This window comes from Topomyia yanbarensis, chromosome 3, assembly GCF_030247195.1.
Source record: "Topomyia yanbarensis strain Yona2022 chromosome 3, ASM3024719v1, whole genome shotgun sequence".
NCBI lineage: Eukaryota > Metazoa > Arthropoda > Insecta > Diptera > Culicidae > Topomyia > Topomyia yanbarensis.
Genome location: NC_080672.1, coordinates 183,545,111 through 183,567,358, shown reverse-complemented (window position 1 = coordinate 183,567,358; position 22,248 = coordinate 183,545,111). Strand labels below are relative to the sequence as shown.

At 37.9% G+C, this 22,248-nt stretch overlaps 1 pseudogene; it reads right to left on the bottom strand.

Moving 5' to 3' along the window:
* Positions 1-304: 304 nt before the first annotated feature.
* On the bottom strand, positions 305-22,044 carry LOC131687475 (poly [ADP-ribose] polymerase tankyrase-2-like; annotated as a pseudogene).
* Between the last annotated feature and the right edge of the window lie 204 nt (positions 22,045-22,248).

Here is a 22,248-nt window from a genome sequence, read left to right as displayed (position 1 = left end):
AAAGACATCAAACTAGCATATAAAACTTGATTATAACATTTATTCTCTCTAAATAAACAGCATTGTGTTTACACTATTTTATTGAACAATATATCAACAAGGCTATCTTGAAATCCATAAACAATGCTATCCATGGGAGTGGGCGTAGCGTATTGGTAAATCGATTGCCTTGTACGCAGCGCACCTGGGTTCGAGTCCCCACCCCGCACATAGGGTTAGAAATTTTTCCTAAGAGATTTTTCTAACCCGAAGAGGCGAATGACCTTAAGGTTAAAACCTCTATAATTGAAATAAAAAAAAAAAATGCTATCCATGAATAGGTTCACTGTTACGACCCTTTCTGACATAATTCAGATTAATAGTATACAGAGGTAAAAACGTTTTAGTAATTTATTGCCAACAAAAATGTCAATATAACGGTAAAACATGTTTGTTTCGAAATGTTAATGTATGATAGTTTATCTCTGTTTTTCAAAATTATTCCTATATTCTTTTTGCTGTTTCAGACTCTTCGCAAAACGAGTATTTTGAATCTTTCGTACATCGTTATTGTTAATAATTGGTTTCCATTGATCTTTTTTTCGCCCTATAAATTGTACGCTAGCATGTTGCCTAAAACACAACTCACCGTCACTGGCGCGGTTCTCTAAATTTTCTCTTGCAATGATAAACCCACCATTGTAATTCCGGCGTATTCGTAACCCGGTACATTACCAATACCGCGCTCGTCTTCTAACTACTGTCCCCGATCCTCTACATATCAATTGGATCTTAATACAGTAACTCCGATATCAGTGACAATCTGGAGTTTTCCAAGGTAGTATACTGCTGCTAGAAGCATAACTGTCCCATGTGCTATGGGAATCCCTATACACATGGGACAATTATGCTTCTAGCGGCAGTATATGGGATTATAATTATTTCCTGATTAATTGCTGAGAATGCGTCGGTTGACAACAACAGCTGATTCAAACTGCGCCCCGGTATCCCGTTTCAGTAGATGAATGATGTATATCAAAAAGCTCTCTATTCTTAGTTGATGCCTGGGATATCTGGAAGAATGAAAAGACAGTGATTATTGCGCATATACCAAACAATAACAATTTCGAATTAAATCGCATAAAATTTAGTTTGACATTCTAATAAATCACAATCAATAAATCTAACTAAAATTAAGCTGTGCCGAATGCATTATTTTAGTGTTATTCGAGTATTACAATTCTGAAAGCTCATTGATCAATAGAAAAAAAATATAACTTAAGTTTAAATTCTTTTAAAGCACTGTGCTGTATGAAAAACAAATCGTGCGCCTCGACAGTCAGTACAAAATAAAACCTGTTTTAATCCACCTAGCGATGTAATTGTACCTCTTTCATTTAGCCAATAACTGGTTGTTTAATATAATTGTGAAAATGTATTCATCTGAAGACAATATGATCTTAGCAATATGTACGAGAGTCGCTCGCGATCAATTTCCGATAATTCGAAACGAGCAATTTAAACTCCGAACAGCTGACCATCGGGAGTATTGATTCATATTAACACTTCCATGATCATTTCCAAAGTTTGCAGTACAAAGCAAGCGTACAAAAAGTATAAAAGATATCCCAAATTAATGTGAAGAAATTCACTGTGAAATGATAATGACAAGTTGACATCTCAACTCTTCCTATTAGACACGTTTCCATAATTAGTTAAATGCCAAATTGCAAACGACATGTTTATTATGGGTAATAAATATAATAAACCCAACGACAAGGGCGCTTGATCCATCGGCGGCCCAGAAGAAGAATGGATGGAAGAAGAGCAATACTGGCAAAGACCGACTACCACATCAGCGGTTCAAGCTCGAAAGGAAGACGCAGAGTACTGCACTGGATGATTTTGAAGAAAGGGCCATGAGTGCAATTTTTCGAAGCTTCCGATGACCCTACATTTGTTGACAGAGTGAAGTTCTGGAGTGTTGAAATGTTTACCGCTGCTTAGGAAAGCAAAAGTAGTACAAAGCTAGTATCAGATCTTCATGAGACCTCAAGAAGTCACTTTTAGAGATATTCGTCAATGTAGATTTGTTGGTAGACGGTTCCAGATTTAATAAAAAAAAACTGGCTTATTTTGACACACCTACAGATCGCTTGCCACACAAAAAACTTTTTGTGCTATTCGATAGAATGGATAAAGGCTATGATGGAAAACCTCCAGGTTGAATCTTCAGTACGGATCAATAGCTTGACCTAGGAACTCCTAGCATGTTGTTAGTCGCCTCTTACGACATAGGCAGGTTCCCTGTGGTTCTATTCTTGATCGAAATAGTGCAAAAAAAATTAAGCCCGCCGAGCACCACATGGCTTTTTATTGCTAAGACCGAAACTATTGAACAAAAAAATTTTAGTTTGTTTCCTTTTAGGACTATAACATATCCAAACCCATGAGACTAATACAACTTTATACGTTGCCTCATCAGATCTACTATAGTTTGCAAATGAAACTTGGGACTGCAAGCTGCTAGCAGATTGCAAAAGTACCGGATCATGCTGTGTGGGGTGGTGTCCCGGTTAACAATAAGGCGAACGAACATGCTTGCAGATACGTCATTTAGTAAGACAACTGTTAGTTTGTCAGATGATTTTTTTTTTAAATTTAAAGATCAGAAAAGAATAATTGAAGTTTAAGTTTTCCAAGTTAAAGATCCCTATTGGCCATCAGTGATTTGGACCTGTAAATCGAAATAATTTGATGTTTTTTTAATGGATTTTTAACCTTTGAAATAATACAATTGTACCGGTTTAACCAACATTGTACCAACCTGTAACTTCGGAACCAAAAGTCAAATCTGGATGAAATTCAACAGCAGTCAATGGGACTATTGTATTTATCATTTGAAGGCAAGTTTGTAAAAATCAGTCAAGAATTTCCTGATAAATAGGTGTGACATTAACTTTGGAACTTGGCAAGTTCTCCGGGGTTTTCAAAAACCGTCATAGGTGGCCAATATAGTCAAAGCTACTTTGATTGGTCTTTAGTGAATTTGCAGACCACACCCTTCAAACCGTAACTCCGGAACCGGAGGTAGGATCGACTAAAAATTCAACAGGCGCGTTAGAACCGTTCATTTGAAACTAAGTTTGTGAAAATCGGTTCAGCCATCACTGAGAAAATTGAGTGGCATTTTTTGACAAACATACACATAGACATTTAGCGGTCTATCCGAACTGAATTGAATGGTATATAGTTAACTTGGATGCTTATGCTACAGAATTTGCAAAGTTAAATGCAGATGAAGCACTCTGATAGTCGACACTAATCTGACAAAGCAATAATACTTATTAATTCGATAATTAATTATGGAAAGACGTCTTGTAATACAGTAGAGACCCGTTTTTATCAGCCCCTTGATGAATTTTAGGCTGATAAAACGGGGACATATATTTTTCTTTCTTTCTAAAAAACAGAAGCTCTTGTAGTACTTTTCCTTAGTCCCTAGATATAGCCTCATAACCCTTTTTGATTATTTAGTTTAAATTTCCCTTAAAGAGCAAAATTAAAAAAAAAATCAAAATGTTTATTTTTCCATATTTCGGATCTCTAAAATAAGAAAAATATGCTCAAGAAAGGATTTACTCGAATTCAACTTGGTTCGTCTGCTAGAGCCCATCAAACTACTATCAATTTTCATATGATGCTGACAAAATCGGGTCAAAAAGCTGACAAAATCGGGGGCTGATAAAATCGGGTCTTCACTGTATTTGGCTAGATTACAAGTGTTTTTTCTAAAGATAAGTGTTATACCTAAAACGAAACCACAGCTAAGCTCAATCGAATTAAAGCTATCTTAAACACACAAGTAATAAAATTGCCGATTAAAATCAACAAACAATATACGAGTTGATTGGTGAAAGTCATAGTAAGAATCCGCAAGAACCGAATTGACGATAATGTAATCGGTTCTGATTGGTGTCCATCGCCAACTTTTGGCAAAACAAATATCATGAAATATGTGAAAGAATCAATTTATCGGTCAATCGGTCAAGAATTCGCTGGAAAATAAGCGTGTCATTAACTTGGAACTTGGCATGCTCCCCGGGGGCATCAAGAATCGTCATAGGCGGCCAATGTGGTCAAAGCTACTTTTATTGGTCATTAGTGATCTAGACCAGCAAATCCAACTAATGTTACACCCATTCTAATATGTACTACATCGTTTGTGCATCATGGTGGTACCAGTTTGTATGCAAATTTGCGATGTGATCGCACTCATCAAGCCGTAACTCCGGAACCGGAAGTCCGATCGACAAAAAATTCAATAGCAGCTTATGGGAGCTTATACCGTTCATTTGAAACTAAGTTTGAGCAATTTGGTTAAGCCATCTCTGAGAAAAGTGAGTGAGACTAGAAAATATATACACACATACAGACATTTGCCGATCTCGACGAACTGAGTCGGATGGTGTATGAGGCTCGGCCCTCCGGGCCTCTGCTAATAAGCCGACTTTCCGAGTAATTGCATATCCTTTCTATTGAGAAAGGCAAAAATCACATTTTATATAACATCATTCTCTCGCTTTGGACCCATCTGCTGATTGTTTGACTGAGTAATGAGTAAACGATGTTTCTATTATCTATAGTTAAGATATATTTAACCACTCTGTGAGGGTTCTGAAGTGACCATTAGTGATCCTGATTTTTGATGATAAAAAAATCGATGGTAATTGTTTACTTTAGATACTTTCCTCCTCTGTGAGCGGAAACATGTTTTTCTTTTAGAAATATGCTAGTTTGTTGTAGATTCATGAAAAAGGGGCGGAAAGCGAAAATTACAATTTATTAATAAACTTAAAAAATAAGTTGTGTTTTCTAACTTTGCTCACAGTGTTCTTGTACTCCCGAAAGTGAGGTTGTGTGCGAAGTTAGCATAATGCCACATAGCCGCGTCCAAGAATCTAAGGTCCAAGAATTCGCCGGACGAGGTGGTTGCGTACTTGCCATCGGAAACGCAAACAAACCTGTGATCCACTCGTTTGTCCATTATACTCAGGCATAGGGGCTATGGCAAGTTTAAGTCGATAGCACTTACAAAAACTCCGGAACCGGAGGTGCGATCAACAAAAAATTCAATAGCAGTTTATGGGAGCCACCTTTCATTAGAAACTAAGTTTGAGCAATTTGGTTCTGAGCACTGAGAAAATGAGTGAGATTAGAAAATATATACACACATACAAACATTTGCCGACCTCGACGAACTGAGTCGAATGGTATATGAATGGTATATGGCAATGACAAAGTTTCGTTTAGTTACAGTAGTACAGTTACAGTATTTAGTATCTAACAAGCATAAGCTAGCCATAGTCTCTATGTTTGAGTAAACCGGGAAAGCGAGTGGATCACAGGTTTGCTTGCGTATCCGATGGCGAATACGCGATCACCCCGTCCTTGAACTCGGGTACACCTTATTTTTTAAGGTTATTAAAAAATTATTAAAATTTTCGCTTTCCGCCCCGAATCTACAACACTAAACTAGCATATTTCTAAAAGAAAAACATGTTTTCCGCTTACAGGGGAAGCCAAATCGATTATTACCACCCTTGCGCTTCAAAATGTTCATTTTAAGCTAAATAATTATTATTCAAATAACACTATGTATAAGTGAGAGCCTCTCCTTGTTTACCTTAGATTTCGCTTATTACAGTTCCATCATACAATTTTGCCAGCACATATCGAAATATTATGATCTCGATTCACATATTATACAAGGTTTAAGGAAGCAATCGGAAAGAAAAGAAAACGGTCGTTATAATATAAATAAAAGGAAAGTATATAACAAAAGCTCTCATTCGCGCAAAAGACCTTTTGAAAAATAATGCTGAATTTGTGGTACTACCAGTTTTACTAACCTGTTCACCTCGGTATACAACGTATTCAGGAAAGTGCGACTCACCAGCCGAGGGTCGTCCGATGACGGAGTTGTCCCCAGGTAGCGCACGCGCCATCTTCATTACACTGAACTGCAGGAACGATTTGCCTAGTGCCACTCGGCAGAGCAGCAATTTTCTGATGATAAATAAGCAGCGTTATTGGAAATGAACTCACTTGGACCAATTATTAATGCAACGCTAGTTACCTATGACACTGATAGCATGATTATCCTTATGCGCCACTGATTCCGAAAACATACTGGTTCTGCACTTTCTGCACGATGGCATTGATAAAGGATGACCCATGAAACAGAATTCATTCGCGTGCTTGGCGACCGTTTTCTTTCAAGATTTCCTTGCGAGGGTGGACGTATCGCTCTCATAGTTTTAGATTCTATACTTTTTGCACCTACAATCATATGCATTATGTACTGTAGACCAGTACTTAATTTCTTCACCTACTCTGACAATGTAGTATCGGGTGAAAATAGCGCTAGCGTGACCGTTATCTTGGTGCTCTTATAGTGGCTTGCATTTCTTTTTTGGCGGCAAAAAACTCTTACTCATCGGTAAGAAGATCAACCAGAACAGTACTCGGATTTGGAGTTAATCCCAGACAATTATTTGTTTGATGATTCATGTTATGTCGTACGCAAAGTAGCAATCCCTTTCAGTATCATATGACAAAAACCGTACGCCGAGACACCAACCTGTTTCAGATCTTCGTGGCCAATTTTAATCTGTTCTCGCTCGACCAGTGCAATTAAATGTTTCAGCTGTAGTCTAATAAGGCAAGCGGACTCGGATGATTCGATTGATACCACATTTTAGACGATAGATACTTGACGCTTTCCGCAGTTGCCAAATCCAAACTAGTTTTGCCTTCCTGGTTTTTCATGAACAGATCGGCACCGTAAGCGAACAGTATCAAACGTTTAGAATGTTTTGATGAATTGGTGAGCAATGGTATTCTTACGAGTAATGTACAGCTGAATTCGACCTTTGTGGGCCGCTTCGTGCAATGGGCTCTAGCCCCATTTGTCCATAGCATTAACCGCAGTGTTTGATAAGCAAAGTAGCTATATCCAAATATCCATATGAAGAATCAAACCTCCCTTGTCGTGCGTTTACATCAGCGCAATGTTGTAGGAGATACTCGACCACTTTTAGATTATTGTAACCAGCTGTAAATAATGAATTTAGCAAATCGAATTGAATAATCTCTAAAATCAAGAAACTAACCAGCTAAATGGAGTGGAGTCGAATTTCTGCCTTACGCATCCCGACAGTTGAACACGAGCCAGGTTGCTCTTCTTCACTGCATCTAAAACCACTGTCGTATCACGTAGTAGATCCGCTACATCTAAATGCTGTATAAAATAATAATTTCCATTAAACTTAAATTTGCAGTGCTTACACATGATAGAAACTTGTATGATGCTTAACTCGAGTTCATCTAGATCTAAGACATCTAGATAACCGGGAGCTATGCATCATGCAAGTTACTACTGATTTTTTTTTATTAAGAAACAAAATACGAAGTTACGTATCGTTCCGTTCCGAGGCGCAGCTCAACTGGACTAACATTTGGTTTGCTGCGTTCTTTGTTTACTTGGCTGATCAGTTGTTCTTTAGAAAACCTGTGAACAGCCAAGTAAACAAAGAGCGCAACATATGTCATTTCGGTCGAGCTGGGCCTCAGAAAGTAACACAGCGTATTTTGCTTCATTCGTTTATAAAATCATATTCTAGACAAACATGTCGAATGGTCCTAAAAGCAAACGAGAGCCTCTCATTGTTTACGTTCTCTTTCGATTATTACAGCGTCATTATAAAACTTTCTAATATTGTTTCAGTATATATCAAAAGACTGATTTCGACTAGCTTATTGTACTAAGCAGTAAGCAACAAACATATAAGCACCCGAGTTATTAACCGAAGAGAAAGTAAAAGAAACTGTCATTTTCATTTAAAACCTTTTGACATGTTTGGCTAGATATATAGCCAGCGTAATATCTTACCTTAAGGCAAAAGGTTACAGGATCGGCTGCGGCGCTTTCTCGAATTTTTAAAACTTTTACGTAAAAGATATCAACAATCCCTCTCGTGTAAAGTTGCGCAAGGAATTAAACTATTTTTTGGTATAACTAAAATTTTAAAATTTTGATGATTACTCACGGCTAGCATTTTCTAGTTCGAACCAAAATATCTCAGATATTTTATTCAAAAGTACTCCATATTATTGCATAGGATAGCTTTCTTTGTGTAGAATTTTTCGTTCGCTTACATTACATAGCTACGATGCTTCGTTTTTGAGTTATTCATATTTTAGTAAAGTTGATGAAATATCCATATTTGCAGCCGCATTTTTACCAAATGCCGTATGTCCATTCTAACTTCAGTGAAAATAAATACAAAGCGAACGCGCATGCATGATGTCGGTTTTGTGCCAGACCGGACTAAGCGATATTACATTGATACAGAGAAAACGTGTACAAAGATTGAATCTTTGCATTCTTTACGGTATTATTCGCAATGGATTCATTTCATAATTCATGCTAATGATAATATTTTTCAAATCTGGTGCAAATGAGAGGTAGCTGAAGAAGAAATTCTTGATTCAATCCTATCATCATCTCATCTTTTGAGATTTTGCTGCTTAGTCCTGTCTGACTTTACACCGATTATATAGCAGAATGGTGAAACAGGTAAAAAAAACACAAATGACGGTTGGCCGCATGCTACCGCATGGTTGTTTATGGAGAGCCACGTGTTTCCCCACTGATGATTTCTATAGTCTGACTGTTGATTTGAATATTTCATTCTTTCCGATGTGTTATTATAGTTACTAAACTGCTTGGGCGTTCAATAATAAGGAATGCCGTTGAGGTGGAGCTTCCATATTGCTTTGTCAGTAGCTTTTCGCAAGTTCTTGAGAGGTGAAAATTTGGTTACCCACCCACTAATGAAGAATAAATAGAGGATAAACTGCGTGCCGGGGAAATAAACGCACAATTCAAATGTTTATATTTATCAGGCTTATGATGTCAACTTGTGAGAATTATAGGTACATAAATTAGTGATTCTCCATTATATGTTCATCCAAGACTGCCTGCTGAAATATGCTTTCTAAAATGTGATTCTGTAAATGTTTGGGAGAAGAATTCTACACTCTATGTTTGAATGAAGAATTTTTCTCCCAAACATTTACACAAAATGACATTTTAGAAAGCATTTTTCAGCATTGTATGCATATGTAGCATTAGTCGTTTGTTCGATCTAGTAAAAGCTTTTGCCAAATCGAGAGAGATTTTGAAAATGGTTGTAGTTTTTAAACATCCGTGTTTGTTTTTGCAGATATATGTTTCCCTACAGCTTATTTATCTTGTTGAGTGATGAATTCGTTATTGTTGCTGGCTTGAACATTTCGAATAGAAATTCGTTCAGTATACTCTTCGTATAAAGTATGGATTGTTGCAAGTACCGATCAATCACATTGCTGAAAACCGCCTACAAAGTGTTCACCGCCGTCCATAGAGAAAAATGGGAAATACAGAGCAGGTTTTACTGGGGAATGCATCACAACAAACGAAATGTTCTCGATTCGACTAGTCTTTCAAAAATGTTGTAATTACAACGTGCCACCTGTTTATAGATTTCAAAGCCGCATATGATACAATCGATTGTATGTCGCTTCCCAGAATTCCATTTCCCGGAAAACCATTCCCCGGAATGTACTATTTCCCGGAATATCATTTCCCGGAATGTCCCATTTCCCGGAATATCGTTTCCCGGAATGTACCATTTCCCGGAATACTATTTTCCGGAATGTACCAATTCCCGGAACGTACTTTTTCTCGGCAATTTGTTATACTATTGAAATCTGAAGTACTTTGAGAACATTTGCATTTAGAACTATGTTGCTACTCAAATATTTGTTTGGTTCCCTTGTCTTTGCTCGCTGATCATGTTAGGGAATTTAAAAATACTAATTCTCATGTATATGTAATTTTATTTGAAATCATTATCAATCAATCGAAGGTCCAGAAAATAGCTTATGCTAAAAGAAGGCGATATCAAAATCGTAATTTAGTTTAAAATGAATAGCATTTCAAAAATATATTACGAAAATTTTAAAGATGGCATATGTATTTATTGTATTGAAATCAATAAAATTTCAAAAATTATTTCCATTGATTTACTATTGTTCCAAAGAAGGCTAATTCACGTAGAAATTTTTAATACGAATTGAAATTTAAAATAACTGAAGGCGTTTTCAATGCATTGTTACTGTAAACAAATATTAGTGCGAATAAAAATCAATAAAAGTCCAAGCGTATTTTCAACGAAGCTTCATATAGATAAAAATAACATTCTACATAAAAATCCAAAGAAGATTGCATATTTTTAAGAAGGCAGCATCTCAGACAGATACATTCACAATCTATAAAATTTCAAAGGTTCCAAAAATATTTATAACTGAATTTTAGGAAATATTTATATTTTTTCGTTACCTTTTACCTAATCTTCATAAAAATCAATCAACGTATTCAGGGCATTTTTAGAGTACTAATGAACAAAACACTGCCTTTTCAATTTCAAAGATGGCTGCAATTCAAGGCGTTCTAAATTGATCGTTAGGAATTTAAACCATTATAAAGTACGGTATAAGCATATTTCTATTTGCGTAATAAGGAGATGAATCAAGATCCCAAAATGGGATCCATAATACGACTTATGCAGCACCAAAAAATATTAATTTTAAGTAATTTGTTCAGCATTTTCCCGCCAGCACGTTTTTTTTTAATCCGAGCCCGAAATCTATCTCCTGTAATGTCTGACCTAGTGTCAAAAACTAAAGTTTTTTTTCGATTCCTTAGAACGATAGAAAGTGACTTACGTAGGATTTTTTTCGCTATTTCAATTTTACGTGAAACGCTGAAAATATCATTAAAATCAACAATCAATTTTATTGCTTTCGTTTCTCTTAGTCTTAAATTTACCGAAAATAGCCAAGAAAATCAATTCAGACATAATTTATCAACTAAAATCCTTCGTACGTTGCTGGAGAAATTAATTTAGAATATTCTGTGAATATTTCAAAGCTCGTGGTTTGACGTGGATTTAAAAAAACGCGTTTGAAGTTTTTAGTCCGCTTGGAGTTTACCTAAAAACGATAGGACAGAATTGATAATATATACAATTAGGTATTCTGTTCGCCTTCCATTTTCTGTTATATCATTTTATTTCAATAACAAAATTTTCAAATCTTAAAAATTCTACAGTGATGTATTATGCTTTTCACCGAAGATTACCACGCGACGGAATCGATTCACGATTTTTTTTTATTCCTTCCAAGTTTCTTCTTGGTTCAAAACCAAAAGCCGTCCGTAAGCTGTTCACATTAATTATTTTAATTAATCATTAGATTAATTAAAATAATTTTTCCTAACATCGCGGAATCGAAAAGATTAAATCTTTAAAATGACAGTTTTCCAAGCTTATCGCTATCTTGTTTTTTACCGCAATAACCACTCGATCAAAAAAAAAAATTTAAAAATATTTTCAAACAACTTTTCATGTTCTAAAGTAGGTAAAATCTTCTAGAACACAATTAGCTGCATAGCAGTTCTTCTAAAAATAAGTTTGGTCGGTGAGGTACGAGTTTTTTTATTTTCCGGGAAATGGTATTCCGCGAAATGGTTTTTCCGGGAAATGATACATTCCGGGAAATAGTTTTCCGGGAAATGGTACATTCCGAGAAACGATATTCCGGGATATGGTACATTCCGGGAAATAGTTTTCCGGGAAATGGAATTCCGGGGAATGGTATTCCGGGAAATGACGCACAACTGATGCAATCGATTGAGATCATATATGGGATCTAATACACGAATATGTGTTTCTAGCTAAACCGACATATTTGATCAAATCGACTATGGATCGAGTGATGTGTTACGTCCGAGTATCGGGGACACTATCATGTTCTTTTGAAACTCAGAAAGGACTACGGCAAAGTTGTGGAGCCTCTTATCTAATGTTTAATATCTTCTTGAAAAAATGCGGCAATAAATTGTAATAAATATGTACACGAGAGCAAGAGGCTCGAAGGAAGAAACATTACACCTTATGCTCATATGTTCGGTTCTAAACCAGGAGGCGTGTCAATCATTATTTCAACACTCCATTAACCAGACCTCGAAAGCGAAATTTCCAACTCGTTACATCTTAGCAGTTTAGAAAATATTTCAAACTACTATTTTTTGGGCTATCTAGACTACTGTATTACTACTACTGCATTTAGATGCGACCAAAGTTGAATTTTCTGCGACTAAAAAGTTGGTGCAAGTACTACAAAACACTGAAAATTACAATTATGTGGAAGAATTTGAATCTATCGTGAATAATCATGAATGATATAATCTTAAATTATTTGTATGTGAGCGAAACATTTCTAGAAGACAGTTGATAGTTTCCCATGTAAGGAACAAAAATATCTTCACAATACAATACAGAAAATTTATCTTCACTGGATTTATTATGAAATTAGTATGTATATGAGTGAGACATTTCTAGACTATTGCTGATAGTTTTAACTCAATGAGCTTCATATATAGTTCAGAAAATTTTCTTATTTTTAATTCAGATTTGTTATTTGGCCGAGTCTCATATACCAATCGACTGTGTGTGTTTTTTTGTTTTTGTTTTTAGAGGATAGCAAAAAACTTCCAAAAAAGCCATGAGACTGCAATAAAAAAAATATACAAAAGTCTAACGTCTCAGGGAACTGGTTTGTCTGGCAACCCGAATCGCCAAAAACCACTACTCTTGCCCAAAACCTGAGTCCTCCCCGGCACTACCTTACGTAATTACTTCGGGGAGGGGGTTTTTATGAGCATAACACCCACTCTAATTCCACTACTTAGCAGTTAGTTCCTTCAGTAGGGTTACAGCACTACTCCTCGACGGTGATGTGTTCTTCACCATCAACACAGACTGGCAATTTCTGCATGGTAGTCAGAAAGTTAGCAGTGGATCGAAACTTTATGCTCTTCCCCTACGAAGACAATCTGGGCGGCAAACTTCAGAGTGTCTAATTTACCTAGCCCTTCCCTTGTGCCACTCTGCACCGAAATTTTCTTCTCGTACCATTCAGCGCCACTTTCTCGTTCAGCTCCGGACTTGTTCGCAAACTACTCGGTCCAGTTGGATCTGGCCTACTCCGAAGGAGAATTCCTAGGCGAGATTCTCCCGATACCGAGCGGTAGATTTCTCCCGATGATGATGTTCGTTTCCGTGAGCCAATTAGCTCCCCGCTTTGTTCCGATCTACTCGATGTAGCCCCGGGGATGGACCTTGTCTACTCTACAGACCAGCCAGTAGGTGCTAAAGTCCATCCAGCGATTCCGGGTGGAGCGCAGCTTCCGGTTCACTGGCGCCCCAATGATCCATTGCTAGCTATTCGACGCGGTCTGATCCTCGGCTGTACATCTACCCTACTCACGAGCTATCCGGTAGGGTGTTAAGGTCGGTCCGGCGATTCCGGTTAAGTCTGACGTCCGTATCACTGGCGCCCAGATGACTAGAACCCGTTTCTACGTTGCGTACTACTCAACTGGTCCCCGGCGGGGGACCTAATCTACACCAACGGGGAGTTCCCCGGCGGCGGAATAGAGATATCCGCCTTGGGGAGATCTGGTTTTCCCAGCATTGGTTGTGCTTTTCTTGCAATTTTAATTTGTTTATCGAGTGGTTTGCTCGTTGTTGCCCGCTTAAAAGTTATCCGCATTGGTAAAAGAGCTGTTTTCAATCAAGAAACGTGAATATCTCCTCACATACTAGCGATATCAAGTTTCCGTCTTTGGCAAAGTAATGCAGTTTAACAGTCTAAACAATGTTTTAGAACATTTATATAGTGGAAAAAATCTAGAAGAAAACTCATGATTTAAAAACTGCTTTTAAGGGGCCTTTCACAAATAATGCCCTATATCTCAAAAAGCATAAATGCTAGAGAGTTGAAGTCTTCAGGTAAAATGTTTGCAATGAGTGTCTCCACTAGTTTGCTGAAGTAAGTGTTTATCTATCTGAATTATTGAAGAAAATAAATTTCGTAACTCACTACTAGGGGGATTAATCATCAATTCGATAAGACATAAAGAAGGGGAGCTCCATTCCAAGAAACTTTCTCATTACTATAGTCAACAGTTTTGATGCAATCTAAAAGCCCCTTTTTTGCTTTTTGGGACCACTGTGCACTGTGGTAATTTGGTGTGATAACCGTCGACTGGTTGAGTTTCAACAACCACGTCGACTACGCTTGCGAAAATTCGGCGAGGGCAACAAAAGCAATAGCAAGAATCATGCCAAACTTCGGCTGTCCGAAAGCAACACATCGATACTTCGATATGGGGTTCCCTGGGGTGCTGCGCTGCAAACCAAACGGAGCCGTGAAAAGCTGAACAGGACATTCCGGCTGATGCCCGTACGAGTCGCGAGTGGTTACAGAACAATATCGTCGGATGTAGTAGCGCCGGCATGATCCCGAAAATGCATCACTATGGCTGAGCACTAATCCCAAATGTGACAGCTTGGGTGCATAGGAAGCATGGAGATGTGAACTTACATTTGATGCAGATTTTGTACGGGCACGTATGCTTCCGGAAGTACTTGCACCGGTTTGGACATGCTTCGTCACTCTTTTGCCCGGAGTGTGTAAACGTGCAGATACACCGGAACACGTGGTCTAGGTTCGAAGAAGTTTTCGTAGGGTGTGATAGTTGACAGTATCGGCGAAGAGATGAGCCACGACGAGCATACCTGGGACGCTGTCCGCAGAGTGGTTACGAGTATACTCTCCGAGGTGCAGCGGAAGTGGCGAATGGACCAACAAAGTAGCGACCTTGACTAGAAAGTCGCCGTGAAACCAAAAATTGGGATTCGAGAGATATTCCGCCGCCGGGGAACTCTCCGTTGGTGTAGATTAGGTCCCCCGCCGGGGACCAGTTGAGTAGTACGCAACGTAAAACCGGGTTCTAGTCATCTGGGCGCCAGTGATACGGACGTCAGACTTAACCGGAATCGCCGGACCGACCTTAACACCCTACCGGATAGCTCGTGAGTAGGGTAGATGTACAGCCGAGGATCAGACCGCGTCGAATAGCTAGCAATGGATCATTGGGGCGCCAGTGAACCGGAAGCTGCGCTCCATCCGGAATCGCTGGATGGACTTTAGCACCTACTGGCTGGTCTGTAGAGTAGACTAGGTCCATCCCCGGGGCTACATCGAGTAGATCGGTACAAAGCGGGGAGCTAATTGGCTCACGGAAACGAACATCATCATCGGGAGAAATCTACCGCTCGGTATCGGGAGAATCTCGCCTAGGAATTCTCCTTCGGAGTAGGCCAGATCCAATTGGACCGAGTAGTTTGCGAACAAGTCCGGAGCTGAACGAGAAAGTGGCGCTGAATCGTACGAGAAGAAAATTTCGGTGCAGAGTGGCACAAGGGAAGGGCTAGGTAAATTAGACACTCTGAAGTTTGCCGCCCAGATTGTCTTCGTAGGGGAAGAGCATAAAGTTTCGACCCACTGCTAACTTTCTGACTACCATGCAGAAATTGCCAGTCTGTGTTGATGGTGAAGAACACATCACCGTCGAGGAGTAGTGCTGTAACCCTACTGAAGGAACTAACTGCTAAGTAGTGGAATTAGAGTGGGTGTTATGCTCATAAAAACCCCCTCCCCGAAGTAATTACGTAAGGTAGTGCCGGGGAGGACTCAGGTTTTGGGCAAGAGTAGTGGTTTTTGGCGATTCGGGTTGCCAGACAAACCAGTTCCCTGAGACGTTAGAGTTTTGTATATTTTTTTTATTGCAGTCTCATGGCTTTTTTGGAAGTTTTTTGCTATCCTCTAAAAACAAAAACAAAAAACACACACAGTCGATTGGTATATGAGACTCGGCCAAATAACAAATCTGAATTAAAAATAAGAAAATTTTCTGAACTATATATGAAGCTCATTGAGTTAAAACTATCAGCAATAGTCTAGAAATGTCTCACTCATATACATACTAATTTCATAATAAATCCAGTGAAGATAAATTTTCTGTATTGTATTGTGAAGATATTTTTGTTCCTTACATGGGAAACTATCAACTGTCTTCTAGAAATGTTTCGCTCACATACAAATAATTTAAGATTATATCATTCATGATTATTCACGATAGATTCAAATTCTTCCACATAATTGTAATTTTCAGTGTTTTGTAGTACTTGCACCAACTTTTTAGTCGCAGAAAATTCAACTTTGGTCGCATCTAAATGCAGTAGTAGTAATACAGTAGTCTAGATAGCCCAAAAAATAGTAGTTTGAAATATTTTCTAAACTGCTAAGATGTAACGAGTTGGAAATTTCGCTTTCGAGGTCTGGTTAATGGAGTGTTGAAATAATGATTGACACGCCTCCTGGTTTAGAACCGAACATATGAGCATAAGGTGTAATGTTTCTTCCTTCGAGCCTCTTGCTCTCGTGTACATATTTATTACAATTTATTGCAGCATTTTTTCAAGAAGATATTAAACATTAGATAAGAGGCTCCACAACTTTGCCGTAGTCCTTTCTGAGTTTCAAAAGAACATGATAGTGTCCCCGATACTCGGACGTAACACATCACTCGATCCATAGTCGATTTGATCAAATATGTCGGTTTAGCTAGAAACACATATTCGTGTATTAGATCCCATAGATGATCTCAATCGATTGCATCGGTTGTGCGTCATTTCCCGGAATACCATTCCCCGGAATTCCATTTCCCGGAAAACTATTTCCCGGAATGTACCATATCCCGGAATATCGAATCTAATGATTAATTAAAATAATTAATGTGAACAGCTTACGGACGGCTTTTGGTTTTGAACCAAGAAGAAACTTGGAAGGAATAAAAAAAATCGTGTGGGGAATAAAAAGCACCCCAATGGATGGGATATCAATGAATTAAATTGGTAGCACAATAGTAACAAATACTTTCCAATTTTCCCACCGCTGGTAGTGAAGGGGTGAATAAATTCATGACCGTCTACATCCTGACTAACAGGCCCTATATTTTGCCCTATATTTGTTCCAAATTTTGCGGATTTAGTTAAAATTGTATATTTTCAATTCTTTTACTATTAAGAATCGATTCCGTCGCGTGGTAATCTTCGGTGAAAAGCATAATACACCACTGTAGAATTTTTAAGATTTGAAAATTTTGTTATTGAAATAAAATGATATAACAGAAAATGGAAGGCGAACAGAATACCTAATTGTATATATTATCAATTCTGTCCTATCGTTTTTAGGTAAACTCCAAGCGGACTAAAAACTTCAAACGCGTTTTTTTAAATCCACGTCAAACCACGAGCTTTGAAATATTCACAGAATATTCTAAATTAATTTCTCCAGCAACGTACGAAGGATTTTAGTTGATAAATTATGTCTGAGTTGATTTTCTTGGCTATTTTCGGTAAATTTAAGACTAAGAGAAACGAAAGCAATAAAATTGATTGTTGATTTTAATGATATTTTCAGCGTTTCGCGTAAAATTAAAATAGCGAAAAAAATCCTACGTAAGTCACTTTCTATCGTTCTAAGGAATCGAAAAAAAACTTTAGTTTTTGACACTAGGTCAGACATTACAGGAGATAGATTTCGGGCTCGGATTAAAAAAAAACGTGCTGGCGGGAAAATGCTGAACAAATTACTTAAAATTAATATTTTTTGGTGCTGCATAAGTCGTATTATGGATCCCATTTTGGGATCTTGATTCATCTCCTTATTACGCAAATAGAAATATGCTTATACCGTACTTTATAATGGTTTAAATTCCTAACGATCAATTTAGAACGCCTTGAATTGCAGCCATCTTTGAAATTGAAAAGGCAGTGTTTTGTTCATTAGTACTCTAAAAATGCCCTGAATACGTTGATTGATTTTTATGAAGATTAGGTAAAAGGTAACGAAAAAATATAAATATTTCCTAAAATTCAGTTATAAATATTTTTGGAACCTTTGAAATTTTATAGATTGTGAATGTATCTGTCTGAGATGCTGCCTTCTTAAAAATATGCAATCTTCTTTGGATTTTTATGTAGAATGTTATTTTTATCTATATGAAGTTTCGTTGAAAATACGCTTGGACTTTTATTGATTTTTATTCGCACTAATATTTGTTTACAGTAACAATGCATTGAAAACGCCTTCAGTTATTTTAAATTTCAATTCGTATTAAAAATTTCTACGTGAATTAGCCTTCTTTGGAACAATAGTAAATCAATGGAAATAATTTTTGAAATTTTATTGATTTCAATACAATAAATACATATGCCTTCTTTAAAATTTTCGTAATATATTTTTGAAATGCTATTCATTTTAAACTAAATTACGATTTTGATATCGCCTTCTTTTAGCATAAGCTATTTTCTGGACCTTCGATTGATTGATAATGATTTCAAATAAAATTACATATACATGAGAATTAGTATTTTTAAATTCCCTAACATGATCAGCGAGCAAAGACAAGGGAACCAAACAAATATTTGAGTAGCAACATAGTTCTAAATGCAAATGTTCTCAAAGTACTTCAGATTTCAATAGTATAACAAATTGCCGAGAAAAAGTACGTTCCGGGAATTGGTACATTCCGGAAAATAGTATTCCGGGAAATGGTACATTCCGGGAAACGATATTCCGGGAAATGGGACATTCCGGGAAATGATATTCCGGGAAATAGTACATTCCGGGGAATGGTTTTCCGGGAAATGGAATTCTGGGAAGCGACATACAATCGATTGTATCATATGCGGCTTTGAAATCTATAAACAGGTGGCACGTTGTAATTACAACATTTTTGAAAGACTAGTCGAATCGAGAACATTTCGTTTGTTGTGATGCATTCCCCAGTAAAACCTGCTCTGTATTTCCCATTTTTCTCTATGGACGGCGGTGAACACTTTGTAGGCGGTTTTCAGCAATGTGATTGATCGGTACTTGCAACAATCCATACTTTATACGAAGAGTATACTGAACGAATTTCTATTCGAAATGTTCAAGCCAGCAACAATAACGAATTCATCACTCAACAAGATAAATAAGCTGTAGGGAAACATATATCTGCAAAAACAAACACGGATGTTTAAAAACTACAACCATTTTCAAAATCTCTCTCGATTTGGCAAAAGCTTTTACTAGATCGAACAAACGACTAATGCTACATATGCATACAATGCTGAAAAATGCTTTCTAAAATGTCATTTTGTGTAAATGTTTGGGAGAAAAATTCTTCATTCAAACATAGAGTGTAGAATTCTTCTCCCAAACATTTACAGAATCACATTTTAGAAAGCATATTTCAGCAGGCAGTCTTGGATGAACATATAATGGAGAATCACTAATTTATGTACCTATAATTCTCACAAGTTGACATCATAAGCCTGATAAATATAAACATTTGAATTGTGCGTTTATTTCCCCGGCAAGCAGTTTATCCTCTATTTATTCTTCATTAGTGGGTGGGTAACCAAATTTTCACCTCTCAAGAACTTGCGAAAAGCTACTGACAATGCAATATGGAAGCTCCACCTCAACGGCATTCCTTATTATTGAACGCCCAAGCAGTTTAGTAACTATAATAACACATCGGAAAGCATGAAATATTCAAATCAACAGTCAGACTATAGAAATCATCAGTGGGGAAACACGTGGCTCTCCATAAACAACCATGCGGTAGCATGCGGCCAACCGTCATTTGTGTTTTTTTACCTGTTTCACCATTCTGCTATATAATCGGTGTAAAGTCAGACAGGACTAAGCAGCACAATCTCAAAAGATGAGATGATGATAGGATTGAATCAAGAATTTCTTCTTCAGCTACCTCTCATTTGCACCAGATTTGAAAAATATTATCATTAGCATGACTTATGAAATGAATCCATTGCGAATAATACCGTAAAGAATGCAAAGATTCAATCTTTGTACACGTTTTCTCTGTATCAATGTAATATCGCTTAGTCCGGTCTGGCACAAAACCGACATCATGCATGCGCGTTCGCTTTGTATTTATTTTCATTGAAGTTAGAATGGACATACGGCATTTGGTAAAAATGCGGCTGCAAATATGGATATTTCATCAACTTTACTAAAATATGAATAACTCAAAAACGAAGCATCGTAGCTATGTAATGTAAGCGAACGAAAAATTCTACACAAAGAAAGCTACAATCCTATGCAATAATATGGAGTACTTTTGAATAAAATATCTGAGATATTTTGGTTCGAACTAGAAAATGCTAGCCGTGAGTAATCATCAAAATTTTAAAATTTTAGTTATACCAAAAAATAGTTTATTTCCTTGCGCAACTTTACACGAGAGGGATTGTTGATATCTTTTACGTAAAAGTTTTAAAAATTCGAAAAAGCGCCGCAGCCGATCCTGTAACCTTTCGCCTTAATAAACAATTTTACAATCTCATATTTTCCATTGGCGGCCGCTTCGTGTAACGGAGTAAATTTCCATCAATCGGCTACATTTGCGTTTGCTCCATGTTTTACTAGCAGTTCGGTCAATTCGTAGTGCCCATAGGAACAGGCATTGTGCAGCGAAACAAGCCCACCTTTGTCGGAAGTGTGAACTGCACTGTGCTCCAGAAGAAACTCCACTACTGGAACACGATTATAGCCAGCAGCAAAGTGAATAGGAGTGGAATGTCTCCCATCTAGATCACGACAATTGATGGTCATCGGATGAGAGAGCACAATTCGTCGAACCGTGCCCAGATCACAGGCTTTAGCCGTTTTCAAGAGTTGGCACTCTAGATCGACTGGGTCTGACGGCGGATTCACACGTAGCTAACTGGGCTACAGTGTAACCCTGCAGGGATACAATGCTGGTATCGATGTTGTACGACAGAAACATTCGACAGGCTTGAATGTTATCCTCTAGCGCATCTCTGTAGCGTTGTTTTACAGCATCCAGCGAGCGCATCTACCTTTGCACCGTGACGCAGAAGCACATCCATAATCTCGTAATCTGAATTATCAGTTGTAATGTGCAGCGGTATTAAAAATCTATTTTTCTCGTTCAACTAAGCACCTTCACGAATCAAAATTTTGAGAACTTGTTTTCGCGTCGGGTACACCGAGTGAGCTACTGCGTGTAATGGTGTCATCACTGTACAGGTGTACAACGTAAACATTATCGGTTATGAGGGCCATTCAGTCGCTGAATTTGAAAGTTTGCATTCAATATGTTGCAATATCTTATAGTTTAAACTACTCGCATGTAATTTTGTCCTCCAGTTCCCGCGTCGGGGCCGAATCTGTTATGGCAGTTTAGTAGCGTCGGATCAGCTCCCCCGACATGCAGCAGACTGCATACTCCGTGAAACGGAGTGAAAGCACAGAGATCATTGGCGTTAACGTTGCCACGATTTTTGATCAACAGTTCGGTCATTTCAAAGACAATAGACATAGGCATTGTGCAAGGGAACCGCTTTTGTCCTTGGCACGAACGTCGGCATCATACTGAAGCAGAATCTGCACGACCCGTATACGATTGTAACCGGCATCCAGATCAAGTGGGTGGTTTTGCGCTAGTCACTTGCATGACAATTTACATGCAGCGGTGTCAATAGTTCCAACACACGCTCTCCCGAGCCACTTCCAACAGTTCCTACTTTCTGTATTCAGTACGGAGCTGCAATGCAAATATCTAGCTTTCCCTTGAATGTAATTCCAATTGTCTCTAATGTTCGGTTTGGTATCGGCCTCCAGCAACAGACGTACGCCGTCGGTGAGCCCGAAAGAGTAGGCGTTGTGCAGCGGGTACAGCCCGTCATCAAGGGCTTGAATCGATGCACCGTTGGTGAGATCCGACGACCAATTCTCGGCAACTATAACCTAAGGATGGAGATACGAAGTCGAATTTAGTGATTCTGATTCTTTGATACACGATATACACAGACAAGTAATATTAACTATATCATTAACGAAATGAAACCGATTGAATCTTACCTTTAAAATCAGAGTAACGTTGTTTTCCTGTTTCAGCGATTTCTGCTGTATTATCTGCTGCTTTGATTCACTTTTTGCCTTTCTCATATAGAAAGGTTATGCAATCACTCTGAAAAACGTCAACCTAATCCCGGCCCGGAGGGCCGAGTGTCATATCCCATTCGACTCAGTTCGTCGAGATCGGAAAAAGTCTGTATGTGTGTGTGTATGTATGTGTGTGTGTATGTGTGTGTGTGTATGTATGTGCGTATGTGTCAAATAATGTCACTCATTTTTCTCAGAGATGGCTGG